The 17,574-nt window shown below is 40.1% G+C and overlaps 1 protein-coding gene across 6 annotated transcripts in view; it reads left to right on the top strand.

The window, feature by feature from the left end:
• LOC138744437 (pantothenate kinase 1-like) overlaps nucleotides 1–17,574 on the top strand; it is a 63,209-nt gene that overhangs the window by 16,804 nt on the left and 28,831 nt on the right. The window lies entirely within an intron of this gene.

Below are 17,574 nucleotides of genomic sequence, written 5' to 3' on the forward strand. Positions count from 1 at the left end.
CAAATTTGCTGTTGATACCACGGTAGTAGGTTGTATAAAGGAAGGGGGATGTGTCCGCATACAGGATGGAGATTGAAAACTTGGCTGAATGGTGTGCCAGCAACAACCTTGCACTCCGTGTCTGTAAAACTAATGAGTTGATTGTTCAGGAAACAAAAGCCAGAGGTATCCAATCCAATCCAGTGATCATTGGGGGATCAAAGGTGGAGAGGGTAAGCAAATTTAAGTTTCTGGGAGTCACTATCTCTGAGGATCTTTATTGGACCTAATGTGAAGAAAGCATGTCAGTGCCTCTACTTTCTCAGGAGTTTGTGGAGGTTTGGTTTGACATCAGAAACCCTGGCAAATTTCTACAACAGTACAGTGGTGAATGTGCTGACCGGCTTCAACACAGTCTGGTATGGGAACACCAATGCCCCTGAGTGTAAAGGTATTGAACACAGTCCAGGATATCACAGGCAAAACCCTCCCCACTATTGAGTACTTTTATAGGGAATGCTGAGTCGGAGGGCAGCAGCAGCAATCATCAAAGACCCTCACCATCCAGCACACTCTGTTCTCACTGCTGCCATCAGGAAAGAGGTCTAGGTGCCACAAGACTCGCACCACCAGGTTCAGGAACAGCTGCTACCCCTCCACCATCAGACTCCCCAACAACAAACACAATCAGAGACTCACTTAAGGACTGTTACTTGTGCACTTTATTGATTTTCTTTTGTTCTCTCAGAATTGCCCAGTCAGTTTTGTTTACATTCAAAATTGTTTTACAGTTCTTTTATTTATTGCATGTTTACACTGTGTACAGTTTATTTTTTGAACACCAATTAATGTTAATTCTGCTGTGCTTGCTGGAAAAATAATGTCAGAGTTGGATCTGGTGTCATGACAATAAATCTGAAATCCGAAGGCCCTGTATTAATCTGTCTCTAATTCAATTATCACGTCCAAATTGGACAAGAAATGCAGATATTAGGAGTCTGTAAGTTTAAAGTTTATGCATTGCCTCTTTTAGACACAGGTCTCATATTTGTAGAGTATATTGTACAATTGGAAAGAAGGATTACATTTTACAAATGCCCAAGTCTATTTTCCTACCTCTTAATCTTAACGCTGTCTATCAGCTGGCACTGAGCAAACCACAGTACTGCAGAATGGCCGGGATTGCGACTATTGCCTGAAGATTATTTGTTTTTTTTAATAAAGTTAGTAAAGCAAGAGTGAGTTATATGCCTGACAGCTTTATGCATTAATGATTATTTCAAAACATTCATCTTAAAAGTAGACGCAAGGCAATATTCACAGTCTTGCATGTAGAAACCTGCAAGTTAAAGCTCTATAAAATGCGGCCATCCCTACCCAAAGCTGGCTAGAATCTTTTGGTTGAATGTGGCCAGATTTCTAACTGAAGTGTGTTTTGAATCACACTTTAATAAGTGCTTTTTTTCCTCTCTCTCTTGCTCTTAATTATGAGCCTGTGCCACCCAACTTACACACCCCATTAACCTACAACTTGGGAGGAAACAGGAGTACCTGGAGAAAACCCACACAGACATGGGAAGAATGTACAAACTCCTTACAGCGCAGGATTCTAACCCAGGTCTGGTCCTAATCGCTGGCTTTGTAAAGGTGTTGAGCTAACTGTTCCGCCAACTATTAAAATTAAGGATCTTAATGATCCTTAGTGATCAAAAAGATTTCCGTTCTCTCCTGGCCAATATCCTGTGCCTTTGTTATGTGGGCAATCATTGCTTTTTACTTTGTTGCTTCTGAATTGTTCCTTCTTGCTCCTGGTGTAATTGTGATCAAAAGACCTGCTGGATCACATGTAAAAAGCACTTTTAATTTACTCTGTTGGTTTGTGCATCTTGTGTCACTCGTTGTTCTGTAAACTTTGACCTACCTGCATTATTCAATTTTTCACTTCGCACGTAGATAATTTTGATGATAGAATTGATGGCTTTGTGACCAAGTTTGCGGATGCTACAAGGATTGATGCCAGAGTGTTGAGGAAGCAGGGAGTCTGCAGAGGGACTTGGACGGTTTGGAAAAATGGCCAAACGAGTGGCAGAAGGAATGCAGGAGACAGAAATGTATGGTCGTGTACTTTGTATGAAATGTATGGTCATGTACTTTCTTTTAGAGGAATAAAGGTGTAATCTATTTTCTAAACGGGGTGAAAATTCCAAATGCGGAGGGCAGGAGGCACTAGAGCAGGATTCCCAAACGATTCACTTGCAGTTTGAGTCAGAAAGGAAGGCAAGAGCAACATTAGCATTTGTTATGAGAGGACGAGAATATAAAAGCAAAGATGTAATGCTAGGTTTTTTGAATATTTTATTTAAAATTTTTAAAACCACAATACATTTAATAATGAATTATGCATATAAAACAATACATGTGGTATATAACCAATCGCTTCCTCCCTCCCCAGCTCTCACCTCCCTCCCAAATACCCGAAGAAAGAAAGAAGAAAGATTATCAATGAATATATAAATTCAAATTAACTGCCAAGGAACTGAGAACCACCATCAGAATGAGCTATGGGAGCTTAAATTTTCAAATATGGGCTCCATAGTTTCAAAAAGAAATGATATTTATCACATAAATTGTAAGTTTTTTTTCAAGAGGAATACAAGATCTCATTTCAGTCTGCCATCTCTGCATCCCCAAATCCATATCAGACTTCCAAGTAATAGCTATACATTTCCTCGACACAGCTAAAACCAATCGTAAAAATTCGATTTGATACATAGTTGTCCTTAATTTTAAACTAAACATTTTTATATTTCCTACTAAAAATAACTGGGTGTAATTGAAGTTTATCCTTTAACACTTTCTCTAAAAATAGTTTAAATTTTATCCAAAATGACACTGGCCAAGTCAAGTGGGAAAGAAACTAATCAATTTCTTTATGGCATCTAAAACATAATCTGAAGGAATTAAATAAATCTTTGAGGTGTGTTGTGAGTGAGGAAACAGGTTTGGTAGGTTTCAAAGGCAAGGACTCAACATAGTTTTGATGTAGGGAAGGATTTTATTTACAGAAGGCAAGTATGGAAAATGGTAACTGAAGCAGCACACATTCACTCTGAGCTGGTACCTATGGCAGGTAAATAATTCAATCTGTGCAGATTTCTGCTCATTAATGGTGTCTAGTTATCTCTCCCTGAAATAGTTTTACTTTAAATATAAAAGGATAAATATTTGAATGATTTAATATTTGGGTGACAGAATCTTCCAGTGCATTTCCTGCCCCTATCTTTGCTTTTCTAATGTTTGACATTGTTGCTACTTGCATTGCTACTCAATTTAAGACAGAGTGTGCCCTTAACCTGTCAAATATGTAGAGACACTAGTAAATCAAGGGGCCAGAAGAAGCCCTTATTACTGTATTTGGACTCTTGATTTGTCCTCACTTGATCCTCTCTGACTTAACAGTGTAGAAGTAGATTTTTTATTGATTATAGTTCAGGCTCTGAAGTGATAAGTGGATTTATTGGCTAGTAACTGTGAATATTCCAAAAAATAATGATGGCAGTACAATTCCAATGTTGTAAGTATAGTTATCCCACCTTGGAAGTAACAAGACATTTATGGAATTAAACTGTTCTGAAAATTGGTAAAATATCTTCTAAAAACTCCTCCGTGTAAAATGTTGAAGCTATATTGTGATTTTATTGAATGTGAAATGTGACGTTATTTGTGTTGGATTGTTTTACTTATTTTAATGCATTGCTGCTTCTAAGGGGAAGTTGTATTTAGTTTAGTGCATTCAATAGTCGTTCAAATAAATAGTAATTTGATATGTGATTAAGGTCTTAAAACATTTGATTCACTGTCAATGGAGACAGAGAATTCAGCGGGAATGTGTTTACTTGTCAGATGTTGAAGTTGGGTACAGCCACTGGAGAGGCTGTGTGGAGGAAGCAACTGTCTAAAGTTCTCAACCACCACATCCTGTTAAATGAGTAAAATATGTATTAAAGACCCATGAATTATTTACTTGAGGTTTTATTTCTATATGTAAAATTGGAGTAAAACAAAATGTTCATATTCTTTAAAATCACAATATAGCTTCGGCACTTTACACAGAGGAGTTTTTAGGAGATATTTTGCCAATTTTCAGAACAGTTTAATTCCATAGATATGTCTTGTTACTTCCAAGGTGGGATAACTATACTTACAACATATAATTGGAGAAATGCAAAATGATACCTTGAATGATTTGTGATTATATGCAGTAAAATTCCATTAAAGTGTTCTCCTATTGAAGTCCTGATGGTTTGGAGATGGTCTACCTCATTTGTACATAAAATCCTTATTATTCATTGAATGCATCCACATGCGAGGTTAGCTGTGAGTAGTTGGAACTGGTGTGAGGATCACCGAGGTCAGGAATGTGGAGGATGTGTTGTAGGAGCCAGGGTACAGAGTTTTAATTTGTTTTGACAACTTGAAATCTGAGTTGAAATTCACTGGGTTCTGTGTACTACATTCCCTTTTTCTCACTAGGCTTCAGCTTCCTTGGAACATAGAATATTCGCTGCCTAGTAATAAATTCTAAAATTAGGTGTTGCCAAACCTCCATTTATTTCAGTATTTTGAAGGAAGTTTTTTTTGAGGTGGGGGCATTTGTTCTTCCCAAACAAAAGAAGAGATGAGAGAATCTAATGAATAAAAAAAAGGATTTAGGGACAAAAACCAGTAAAGCTTGAAAGATGTACAAGAATTTGGCAAAATATTCATTTTGATAATACTAACATGTCCAATTAAAGTCATTGAGAGAGGAGACCATCGAGATAGGGACTTCTTAACATGCATCAATAAAGTAAGAAATTTTTCCTTGAACAAATTGTTAAACATTTTAGTAATATTAATGCCTAGGTAGTTAAATTGATTTTTTAAAAACAATTTTAAAAGGGACAGAGTAATCAAAGGGGCAGGAAGCGTTCAAAACGAATATTTCGCTCTTCGCAAGTTTAATTTATAGCCTGAAAACTGACCAAATTGACTGAGAAGTAACAAAATGTGTGGAATGGAATGGTCAGGATTAAATATGTATAGCAAAAGATCATCAGCATGGAGAGACACCTTATGAATATTTCCAGGTCTAGAGATTCCAGAGATCTCTGCTGGTTGTCAAAAAGTGAACGCTAATGGTTCCAAAGCCAAATTAAATAGAAAAGGGCTTAATGGACATCCCTGCCTGGTTCCATGATGCAGTTTAAAGGGTTTGGATTTGATTGAATTAGAGAAGCTGTAAGGATAGATATAGTGATGGATTGGACCTAGAGATTAAGTCTACTAAAAAATACTCTCCCATTTCAATATTGGAGCACTCTTGCCTTTTTTGGCTTCCAAGTTAACTGATAATTTGAAAGCCAGACACAGTTTTGAGAATTTGGTTTCCATTTAGAAAACATTGTAGTTACCATAGGTTTTTATTGATTAGCCCTATTCTATGTAATTCCTTTTTTTTCTACCTTCGGTCCAAGATAATGGTTATACTCAGTGGCTAAGCTTGGGTATCCAATCTTTTCTAGATCTATATATTGACCAAATCTTGGCTTCTTTTGAACAATTATCTATTAGATTTAAAATACGTAAATATCATTTTTGTTATTTACAATTCTTAAATTCTTTAACATTGAGGCTTCCACAGGATTTAGATTTTAACCTGATTTGGGAAGTATATAATTTTAAATCTAATCATACAGGATTGCTTTCTGCCCTTTATGAACTGCTCCAGGGAAGATCGAGGGATAGTTCCCTGGGTGCTAATAAGAAATTATGGGAGCAAGACTTTCAACCACCATTTGCCAAAACTACATAGGATTCTATTTTGAAACATGTTCACTCGTCTTTTCTTTGCTAGGCACTAATTCAATTTTCTAAGGTTCAGTTAGCTAAATTGTATCCTAATATTTCCTTTTAATGTGAATAATGTAGTACTGAGGAAGGCATGTTGTATAATATGTTTTGGCTTTGTCCTTCTCTCTTTAATTTTTGGCAAGGGATATTAATATTAGTTTGACTCCTTGGTATTTTTGGAGTGAGTGGGGCCAATGGATTTAATACTGACTTTTTCACAATCCCATGTAGTGGCTTTTGTTTCCCTCATTACTTGAAGGGCCATTTTGCTGAGATGTCCATCCTACTCATACTCAATGGTTGTCGGATGTGAAGACATGTCCTTCTCTAGAAAAAAAATTAGGTGTTCTACTACTGCAACGGATCTTAACTTTCTTTCTCTTTTGGGTCTTTTTCTCAGTTACACACAAAATTTGTAGATTATTCATCTCTACTTTTTTTTAATGACCCTATATTTATTATTAGCAGTGCACTTCTTAACTTGGCCAGCAACCCTCATAGGGTGGGGTTTGATTATTGCACGCTCACCAAACTTTTTTGCGTGCTGAAGAGCTAATTCATTGGGGTGGCATAGCTTCATATTTCAATCGAAGGTAAGGTCCATCTCTTGTAGCAACCTCTTGCTCACTTTCTTGTCAATAGTTCCGAGCATAATTTGATTGCGGACCGTTGAATCTTGCAGCAATCTAAACTTGCATGTTCTTGCTTTCAATTTCAAGTTCATTTAAAAAGTATCAAAGCTCTTGTCTGCAGCTGCATGCATGAGTGAGACATACCTTGCAAATGTTTCATTTTTCTTTGGTGAGCAGTGTTCATCAAACATCCTGATAACCTTGTTTAACTTTCTTTGGTCATCTGCTTCAACAAAAATGATGTGTTGAAAACCTCTAGTGCTTGAAGTCCCACCACAGTAAGTAGCAGTGCGATCTTCCGTGCATCTGGTTTGTTGGTGAGTTCATTGGTTGACATTCCCGGGTCCAATTCACAGAGTCAGGTGGCTTCACACTTTCCATGTCTCTTGGTACCATGTGATGTTTCCTCAATTAGGATAAAGAAATAGGTATTTTTGTATTGCATATTTTATTATCAACTCACAACCTCTTGGGACATATCTATTTTGCACATCTAACCCGAGATGAGACACTCCGTCTCTGACGCCCTCCAACGGTCACTAACTCCCAATCACCACAAAGGGGACCACATTTGCCATTCTCTGAACTTCCAGTACCACCTCATTGGCTATGATCTTTGCATCCTCCTTGACCAATGCGCTAGTTCCATTCTCACAGCAACCTAGGGTATATTTCATCCGGATTCAGGGACTTATCAATCTTTAATGTTTTTAAGAAGGTCCAGCACTTGCTCTTCCTGAATCTCAATGTGGCCCAGCACACAAGCTTGTTCTATTCTGACTTCATCTTGATCTGGGTCTTTTTCTCTGGTTAAATCTGAAGCAATGCATTAATTTTGGACCTCCCCAACCTCCTGCGTGTCCAGGCACGTGTTGCCTCCTTGATCCTTAACCAGCCCTATCTTCATTCTCATCATCCTTCTGTACTTCACAGATGCATAGAACACCTTAGAGTTCTCCTTAATCCCATTTGAGCTCTCCTAATTCCTTTCTTAAGTTTCTTCCTGGCTACAATATTCTCATGAGCCCTTCCTGCTTTTTGCTTCCTAAATCTAATTTATGCTTCCTTCCCCTTAAGTAGTTGGCTCACCTGTTTAGTCAACCTCAGTTCCCTTTTCCTACCATCTTTTCCATGTCTCAGTGGGACAAACCTATCCAGAACCCTGCACAAGTGGTCCCTAAACGTCCTCCACATTACTTCTCTGCTTTCTCCCATGAACATCTGTTCCCATTTTACTCTCCCTAGTTCCTGATTCATCCCATCGTAATTAGTTCTTCACTTTACCATTTTGTCTTCTTTTATCCTTGTGTCCTTGTGCATAATGTTATGAGCCCAAAGAACCCCAAAACCCAACAGCAATAGACATTCACCAAGACAAGTAGTTATTTAAACAAAAGTTGTTTTTAATTAACTGTAAACATGAAAACAGAATCAAACTTTAACTTATCTCTATACTTAACTAACCCAAATTAACCCCCTTCTAATTCTAAGTACACATGTATGTAATGTGTGTGCAAATTTAAGAAAAGTTATTTGGTTCACAGTTCAATCTCACTTCTCCTTCTTCCAAGTTTTCTGGATGCAGGCAATTCTTATACTGTGCATAGAATTTAACATGTATAAAGTTCACCAGGCTTTGGTGCTCGAGAGGTAAATGTTTACCACTTAGGAAGGCTCTCGTAGGGTTTGCAGAGAGATTTGTTGTTCCAGGATTTCCACAACTGAGGTACCACCATTAATCACCTCAATGTCTTGCTGATGAAACTTGCCCCATCAGGGTTCTCCAGATGATAACCTCTTTCTTTCAGGCTATCACAGTTCTTTTCTGTTCTGCTTATTCCAAGAGAAACATCAGACAGATAGCACTTCCAGCCATCAGCCACTCTGGAGCTTTCTGTTTCCCACCAGCTTTTCCTGGCTTGTTTCAGCCATGACTGTTCAGTCTCTTTCAGTGTCACACAGACACTGGCTGAGAGAGCTCATTGCTTGTCTTCTCTCTCTCTCTCCAACTGCCAATTGCCAGAAACCCCATGTGACTCTCTCACTTGCAAAACTCCCCACCTTCAGCAAACAACAGGAGTTATCCTTCTGCTCCCATATGTTGTCTTAGATAAACAAAACCCAGGAGTGACCTTTGAGCACGTTGTAGGTACTTTTAAACAGCCAGTTTGTCTCCTCCAAACAATGACCTATTCATTTCATGACACCATTTCAATTAGCACCTACTTGTGAAATGTGCATAAAATTCTCCATAGTTTTTGCAATGTTCCTGAATATGAATTCTTCAGTATTTCAAACAAGATCTGTTTTAAAATGTGTGTATGTATGTAACCTACTCTCATTTTACCAAATTCTCCCAAATATATATACTCCATTACAATAACTATACTAAAGCTCATGTTGTTTTTGCCAATATTGTCGGAATGCTCTCCCCCCCCCAAAGAGGTTTGTCACCTGACAAGGTTCATTACCCAGTACGAGGCTACTTGGGGGGGCCTGGAGATGACACCCAGTCGAGTGAATGTTACACTTTCTATTTCTGATTTCCAACCACACCCATTTAGTGGACAAACCCTCTACAGCGTCCTCTCTTTCTACACCCTTGATACTATTGCTGACCAGGAGCCAAGAAAAGGGACCATATCACCCCTATTCTCACCTCCCTTCACTGGTTGCAGGGCGGGTCAGGATAGATTTTAAAGTTCTCCAGTTTGTTTAGAAAGCCATCAATGAACTAGCCCCTCCATCATCAATCTCCTAATGCCTACTCCACTTCAAGATCCCTAGATCGACCAACGTAGGGTGCTTGGTTGTTCTGCACTCAAATTGCACACTTGGGATATTGTGCCTTTGTGATAGCAGCCCCTTAACTGTGGAACAATATTCCTCCCTCCATCAAATCAGCCCCTTCCTTTAACTCTTTTAAATCCAGGTTGAAGTTGTATTTTTACTCGCAAGCGTTGTGAAGTGATTGTTGATTGTTACCATGTTGTATGTACAATTCTGAACCTCGAATACCTGTTCTATACTGCACTTTAAGTAGCTGTTTAAGTTAAGATATAATTTATGATCTGCACAACACTTTGGTCAACATGAGTTGTTTTAAATGGGCTATATAAAATACTCCCCCTCTTATCTTCCATCCTATCCCTTTTAAAACACCTAAAAGTCAGTACCATTAGCCAATCCTGTCCTTTCCCCAGCCGTCTCTGTAACAGCCACAACATCATAATTCCAAATACTGATCCATGATCAAAATTCGTCTCCTTTATTCCTAATACGCCATGCATTAAAATATACATATTTCAAACCCTCCAACTGACTACGTTTATGCTTCTTCCCTTGTCTGTCCTTCCTCACAAACCCGCAACACATTGCATCGTCCTTTCCACCTTCTGTCCTATTCTCTGCGCTTGCGTCCTGCTTCCCACCCCCCTGCCAAACTAGATTAGACCCTCCCCAACTGAACTAGCAAACCAGCCCACCAGGATATTGATTCTTCCCTAGTTCAGATGCATCTCGTCCTTTTTTTGCAGGTCAGACCTTCCCCAGAAGAGATCCCTAATGATCCACAAACCTGAACCCCTGCACCAACTCTTCAGTCACCCAATTATCTGCTTCAGTTTCCTATTCCTACTCTCACTGGCGTGTGGTATAGGCAGCAATTCTGAGATAAGTACCCTTGAGATCCTGCTTTTCAGCTTCTTTCATAACTCCCTATATTTCCTCTTCAGCACCTCATTCCCTATTCTTATCGATGCATTGGTACCAAACACAACATCTGGCTGCTCCTGCTTCAGAATTCTGTGGCCTTGATCGGAGACTTCCCTGGTCTTGGCACCTGGGAGGTATCATACTATCCAGGAATCTCAATCTCATTCGCAAAACATTCTAGCTGTTTGCTATCAAATCTCCAGGTGACCCACAAGGAGAATGCCACCTCATACGCCAGGCTACTGTTCATTAGACTTCAGCTTGGTGTTTAATATGATCATTCCCCAGAGGTTGGTGGAGAAGCTGTCCTTGCTGGGATTCAAGACCTTCTGCACCGAGGACCAGAAAATGCTGTTTCATCGGGTTGTACTTGTGCAATCAGATAATGACTTGACTATGGCTCTCCTCGTCTCCAAACCACCCCCCCCACCCCACCTTTCCATTCCTAGCTGAAGGGCCAGACTCTTTGCCAGCGACCTGACCACTATGGCTTGTCCCTGGTAGATTGTTTTGCTCACCTTCTATCCCCCTCCCCAAAACAGTATCGAAACAGTAGACTTATTGTTGATTTCTCCTATATTCTTCTTTAAATTCTTTGAGTTCACTGGAAAACTTATTGCACTTCCGCATAACTTGTCAAAGGTAAAGTGGAATAAAGATGTGATGCGTTAATAACATCCAATAGTCCAAGAAATCTGCAAATTCTGCACTAAAATTCTGCAGGTGCCATCTTATCAGATGAGTTTATTGTCCTGTATGTAAGTACAATGTGCAGATGCATTCAACTTGTTCTGTAGCCACACTGATATGTAAAATATGCCAGCTATAATGGTGCAAATTAAATTGCCACAATATTTCAGGGCAGAAAAAGAGGTAGTAGTTGCAAAAGGAGATATAAACATTGATAGTTGCAGTTAGCGCGAGGAAAAAACTTTTGCTTCAAGTTTTGGTGGTCCAAGAGTAGTTTATTTAGAGTTTTAATATATACTTGAAATTATGATTGAAGTAAATTTTTGGAAAAAATAAACGCAGTGAAATTCATTATGGTAAGAATAGATGGGGGAGCATGAATTGGCCCTGTACTCTTTGGGTCGTGATTAACAACTCTGCTTCTACAGATTTCTGTGGTGGATACTTCACAACCCTCTGCCAGGATATTTTGTTTCGACATGACCATCCACTCTACCTTACCTGCACGTGGGTCAAGAAGTGAGAGTTGAAACACAATGTTTAGCTTGCTAACTTCTTTTCCTACACATGTTCTTTAACAGTGAATTTAATTCCCGAAACTCGAACATTTGAGTAATGATTTGTGAATTTCTGTTCCCCAAATGGCCTTGGCGCAGGAGTCATCTGTACCTGAAGTTAAACCAGTGAACTCTTTACTGTTCATTTAATAAGGAAATTTGTTTTGTTAATTACCCTTGTGTGGTTTCATCCAAGTATAGTTTTGCAAATGTACCTTTTATTCCCCTTGTCCTAAAACCAACATCTCATTCCTAATTATTTTCTAACTGTGCCAACTTAGTACTTCTTGCCTGGGAACAACCAAATCGCTGTCAATTCCACAGCATTCAGTAGTTTTATTCTCAGTGGATTACCTCACAATTCATCATGTCATACTCCATCTAAGCACCATGGTTAATTAGTTTATATCTCTTTGTGTCCTCTTCATAACTTGCTTTCCCAACAACTTCAGCAAACCTCATTATAAAACATTGTTCCTTTCTATTTAAATCATTAACACTGGTTGTAGCTAATTTAATTGCTCCAAGATGCAGTCTGCTGGCCTGAAAATAATTTGTCAATTAATCAACCCCCTTTCAATGCTAATACCCTCATCTCATTGACCCTTATTGCATGCAATAATCTTCCAGTGGCACCCTTTGGAACTCCATATATACTATGTTCATTGTCCATCCTGCTGGTTAAATGCTCAGATGATGTCATTGCATTGTCTTCTCTTGGCTTGGCTTCGCGGACGAAGATTTATAGAGGGGGTAAATGTCCACGTCAGCTGCAGGCTCGTTTGTGGCTGACAAGTCTGATGCGGGACAGGCAGACGCGGTTGCAGGGGAAAATTGGTGGGTTGGGGTTAGGTGTTGGGTTTTTCCTCCTTTGTCTTTTGTTAGTGAGGTGGGCTCTGCGGTCTTCTTCAAAGGAGGTTGCTGCCCGCCGAACTGTGAGGCGCCAAGATGTAAAACACTATATAAAACGGGTCTATGGCAGATGTTATCACACTGGCACTACACAAAACACTGGAACATGTGGACAACAAAGACTCATACATCAGGATGTTCTTTATCGACTACATTTTGGCATTCAACACCTCAAAACTGATCAGCAAAGTCCAAGACCTGGGCCTTAATACCTCACTGTGTAATTGGATTCTGGATTTCCTCACCTCCAGACCTCAATGAAGCTTGGTAAGAACATCTCCACAATCTTCATCGGTACTGGAGCGCCACTGGACTGCATTCTTAGCCCCTGCTCCAATCACTTTACACACAGCAACACCATCTACAAATTTGCTGATGATGGCAATGTCGTGCGATATAAAAAGGGGGGGATGAGCCGTGAAAGACCTCAACAATGAAGACGCTGTTTACATCCGGTACCGCACGGATGGCAGTCTCTTCAATCTGAGGCGCCTGCAAGCTCACACCAAGACACAGGAGCAACTCGTCCGTGAACTACTCTTTGCAGACGATGCCGCTTTAGTTGCCCATTCAGAGCCAGCTCTTCAGCGCTTGACGTCCTGTTTTGCGGAAACTGCCAAAATGTTTGGCCTGGAAGTCAGCCTGAAGAAAACTGAGGTCCTCCATCAGCCAGCTCCCCACCATGACTACCCCCCCCCCCACCTCCCACATCTCCATCGGGCACACAGAACTCAAAACGGTCAACCAGTTTACCTATCTCGGCTGCACCATTTCATCGGATGCAAGGATCGACAACAGACTCGCCAAGGCAAATAACGCCTTTGGAAGTCTACACAAAAGAGTCTGGAAAAACAACCAACTGAAAAACCTCATAAAGATAAGCGTATACAGAGCCGTTGTCATACCCACACTCCTGTTTGGCTCCGAATCATGGGTCCTCTACCGGCATCACCTACGGCTCCTAGAACACTTCCACCAGCGTTGTCTCCGCTCCATCCTCAACATTCATTGGACCGCTTTCATCCCTAATGTCGAAGTACTCGAGATGGCAGAGGTCGACAGCATAGAGTCCACGCTGCTGAAGATCCAACTGCGCTGGGTGGGTCACGTCTCCAGAATGGAGGACCATCGCCTTCCCAAGATCGTGTTATATGGTGAGCTCCCCACTGGCCACCGTGACAGAGGTGCACCAAAGAAAAGGTACAAGGACTGCCTAAAGAAATCTCTTGGTGCCTGCCACATTGACCACCGCCAGTGGCTGATCTCGCCTCAAACCGTGCATCTTGGCGCCTCACAGTTTGGCAGGCAGCAACCTCCTTTGAAGAAGACCGCAGAGCCCACCTCACTGACAAAAGACAAAGGAGGAAAAACCCAACCCCAACCAACCAATTTTCCCTCGCAACCGTGTCTGCCTGTCCCGCATCGGACTTGTCAGCCACAAACGAGCCTGCAGCTGACGTGGACATTTACCCCTCTATAATAGCTGTTTAATGACATTAGTTTCTCAGATTGTTGTCAGCAATTTTCTCTCTTGTTTTGACTTGTTGCCATGTATCTCTTTTTATTGCTGCACCCATTCTATTCTACCACTTTTGGTCATGCAGTGCTTGTTGTGAATCACCTGGCGGAACTTCCACATCAGTCCCCACCTGACTCTTCTAAGCCAGAGTATTGAACCTTCACTCACTGTTGGCATTTTGGGCTGTTTCTGCTTGCCGTGACTTTATGATAATCTTGCCCGTAGCTTTGAGTTGCTGAAGTAAGAGCCCTTCCATAGAGCTGTTGGGAAATACCAGGACTTTGATCTATAGAATGTGAAGGAACGGTAGTATCCTCTCCGAAGGTGGATGTTCATAACTTTTGGAAGGGAACTTGCAGAAAGGGGTGTTCATTTATATCTGATGCCCTGTCTAGATTGTGCAAGGACAGGTTTGTGAGGAAGACTTCCTTAAAGTTCATTTGTTGTGTAAAAGGTTTAAAAAAAAGTATATATATATAAATATATTTGTAACCCACTGTTCCATACACTAATGGTGCATACTCAGCTTTGAATTAGTAATCTGGTTAAATGTATCTGAATTGTGAAAATATGGATTTCAAAGCTTTGGCAATAAATTGGCTTAACACATTATCATCCAAGAAACCTTTGTCCTTGTTTACAGATAAGAACTGTACTGACCTGAGTGAAAGTGAGTTCATTGGGTGTATGTGCCAGCATTTTAGTAAAACAGAATATAAACATGTGAAAAATGATAGAGCTTGTGAAATTTAAAGCTATTGACAAAGAAGATTCATCAGATAGCATGCTGATTGGCTCGATTAGTTTTTCATTATAACAATGCATTTTAGTGCAATGTATTTTTTTTTTCCTTTTAGAGATGGTCTTGATTTTTAAGATGGTCTTGCCCAAAAATCTAGTTTGACAGCTGCAACTTCCAAGCAAAGTAAATGGGGCTATAGTTTGTCTTATCAGAACATTGCAGATCAAAATAACATTTTGGATTGCTGTTTGTTTTCTACATTTGGGCATGTGGCGGCAAATGCGATCCTTGTGGAAGCTATAGTCAGTTACCATGAGTTTTTAACTGGTGCTGTTAAAATATGGCTGTTATTCAAGCAACTTGGCCTTGTCCTGCAGGCACAGTGACGGGGGTTTTGTGAAGGTGTAATGGAGGAGAATTTGTATTTTCTAATAGTGCTTCCCTTCAATTACCAGTTATTCCAGGTGGTATATTTCTTTCACATTTTTAAAAATCACTGGGGCAACCAGGGTGTCTTAGTAGTTATATTAGGAAAAGGTTTCATGACAATGACCACAAATAGTAAAACAAATAGAGCAGAGACTGAGCCACATCGTCTTTGAAATCTGGGGCATTAAAATGGACATGGGTAATTATGTGCATGTGCATCAAAAGCATGAGAGAGGACAGTGGCTGCGATTCTGAACGACCAAGAGAGAGGACAGTGGATGCGATTCCGAACGACCAAGAGAGAGGACAGTGGATGCGATTCCGAACGACCAAGAGAGAGGACAGTGGATGCGATTCCGAATGACCAAGAGAGAGGACAGTGGATGCGATTCCGAACGACCAAGAGAGAGGACAGTGGATGCGATTCCGAATGACCAAGAGAGAGGACAGTGGATGCGATTCCGAACGACCAAGAGAGAGGACAGTGGATGCGATTCCGAACGACCAAGAGAGAGGACAGTGGATGCTATTCCAAATGACCAAGAGAGAGGACAGTGGATGCGATTCCGAACGACCAAGAAGGTGGTTATTGAAAATCAAAAATTTGCAGGAAATCTAGAATTTAAAGAAGAAAATCCATCATATCAGGGATCATGGTTGGGGGGGGAAAAAGAAACTAGGATTTCATCTGCAAAATGTTTCAAGCAAGTTTTTTTTTTGTTATGCTTCAAAAATGAATGAGTCTTGTTGGAATATCCAGACCTATTCCCTTAATGTGGTTTCATTTGTTCTTCTGTTGTATAGAGAAGCACTTCCAGCTGATTCTCCACAGATTTAAACACATTGATTTTCACACCAGGTGCCAAGTAATGTTATTTCCTCCTGCCTTTAGACATCATTTTTGTCTTTAGCAGCTTTTTAAATCTTTGAAGATAATCAAGAGTAAATATGTTTCTTGAATAAAGTTCCACCTCACTTGATTACTTATTATACCTTGTTCGATGAGAACACTAAACATTTTTGTTTCTTTATTTCCATGGACTAAGCAATTAAACCCAGTGGTAAAATGTAGAAAAGCAAAAACACTAGAGTTAAAAGGTGAATCAAGTAAAGGAAGAAAGAAGGAATCTTGCAAACTTGATTCCCTTTTTGTCATTTTATTGAAGACTACGTAACTGACCTAGAATACTGTACCTATACTGATTTTTATCAGATGAGATTCTATCTGATATTTAGATATCAGTAATCTCTGATAATCTGGCATTTGATTTCATGGTGGTCCATAATGTCAACTGGGGGTCCTGACAGCAAATGAGAGTCCAGAGTGCAGATGGGGCCAGGGTCCCAGATTGTATACCAGGTGTGGTGCAGGAGCCAGGAATGGGATCAGAGCACATGGGGTCGGGAATAGGCGTAGAACATTGCAGCACGGTACAGGCCCTTTAGCCCTCAATGTGTGCTGCTCCATTTATTCTGAAATAAAAAAGGTACTAAGCCCTCCCTACCCCGTAATCCTCCACTTTTCCTCCATCCATGTACCTGTCTAAGTGTCTCTTAAATGCTAATGTTTCAGCCACCACCAGAATTAATTCTGGGTAAGAAAAAAAAACTTATCCCTGATGTTTCCCCTAAACATCCCTCCCTTCACTTTGTACATGTCATCTTGTGTTTGCTACTCTTGCCCTCAGAAACAGGCTCTGGCCGTCTACTCTATCAATGCCTCTCTTAATCTTGTAGACCTCTATTAAGTCTCCTCTCAACCTGTGGCACTCCAAAGAGAAAAGTCCCAGCTCTGCTAACCTTGTCTGATAAGACTTGTTTTTCAATCTGGGTAACACTCATTCCCCTTTCGAATTAGAACCTACATGTCACTACATTCAGGCAGGGTCATTGCTGGTCATAATCCTTCTGTTCTTCACATACGCATAGAACACCTTGGGGTTCTCCTTAATCCCATGTGCAAGGCCTTCTGACCCCTTTGAGCTCTCCTAAGTCCTTTTTTAAGCTCCTTCCTGGCTACTATATATTCTCACTTCACACTGAAGAGAAGCTCGGAGCCAATTATGTGAAAGTGGTCAAAGTTCTAATTGGAATGGACATTAGTATTCTCCATTGAAAGGTTATCTACCTGAATCATTTACTGTTTCCTTCTCCTCAAATGTTTCCTGACCTCTTGAGTCTTTCCTGAATTTTCTGTTTATTAAATCAAATTTCCAGAATTTAATGTTTTGATGACGTTCATGTAGCTTGGGTTGTATACAAGAGAATAAGTGTAAGGAGTGTTTAGATTTAATTCTATTTTGAAGGTAGAATTGGATTTATCATGGACTGTTAAGGAAGGGAAGAATTGCTTCACCAGATTCAAGCGAGAGATGGACAGGTTTGTTACCAAAAATGATAGAAATGATGCAAAAAGACACTCCAGCAGTTGGACACGGCAAGCATGTTCGCTTCATTTCCTTAGGAAACATGAAGCAATATTTTGAATGAAAATCTAAGTAAAATGAG

Source organism: Narcine bancroftii, chromosome 10 (genome assembly GCF_036971445.1).
Source record: "Narcine bancroftii isolate sNarBan1 chromosome 10, sNarBan1.hap1, whole genome shotgun sequence".
NCBI lineage: Eukaryota > Metazoa > Chordata > Chondrichthyes > Torpediniformes > Narcinidae > Narcine > Narcine bancroftii.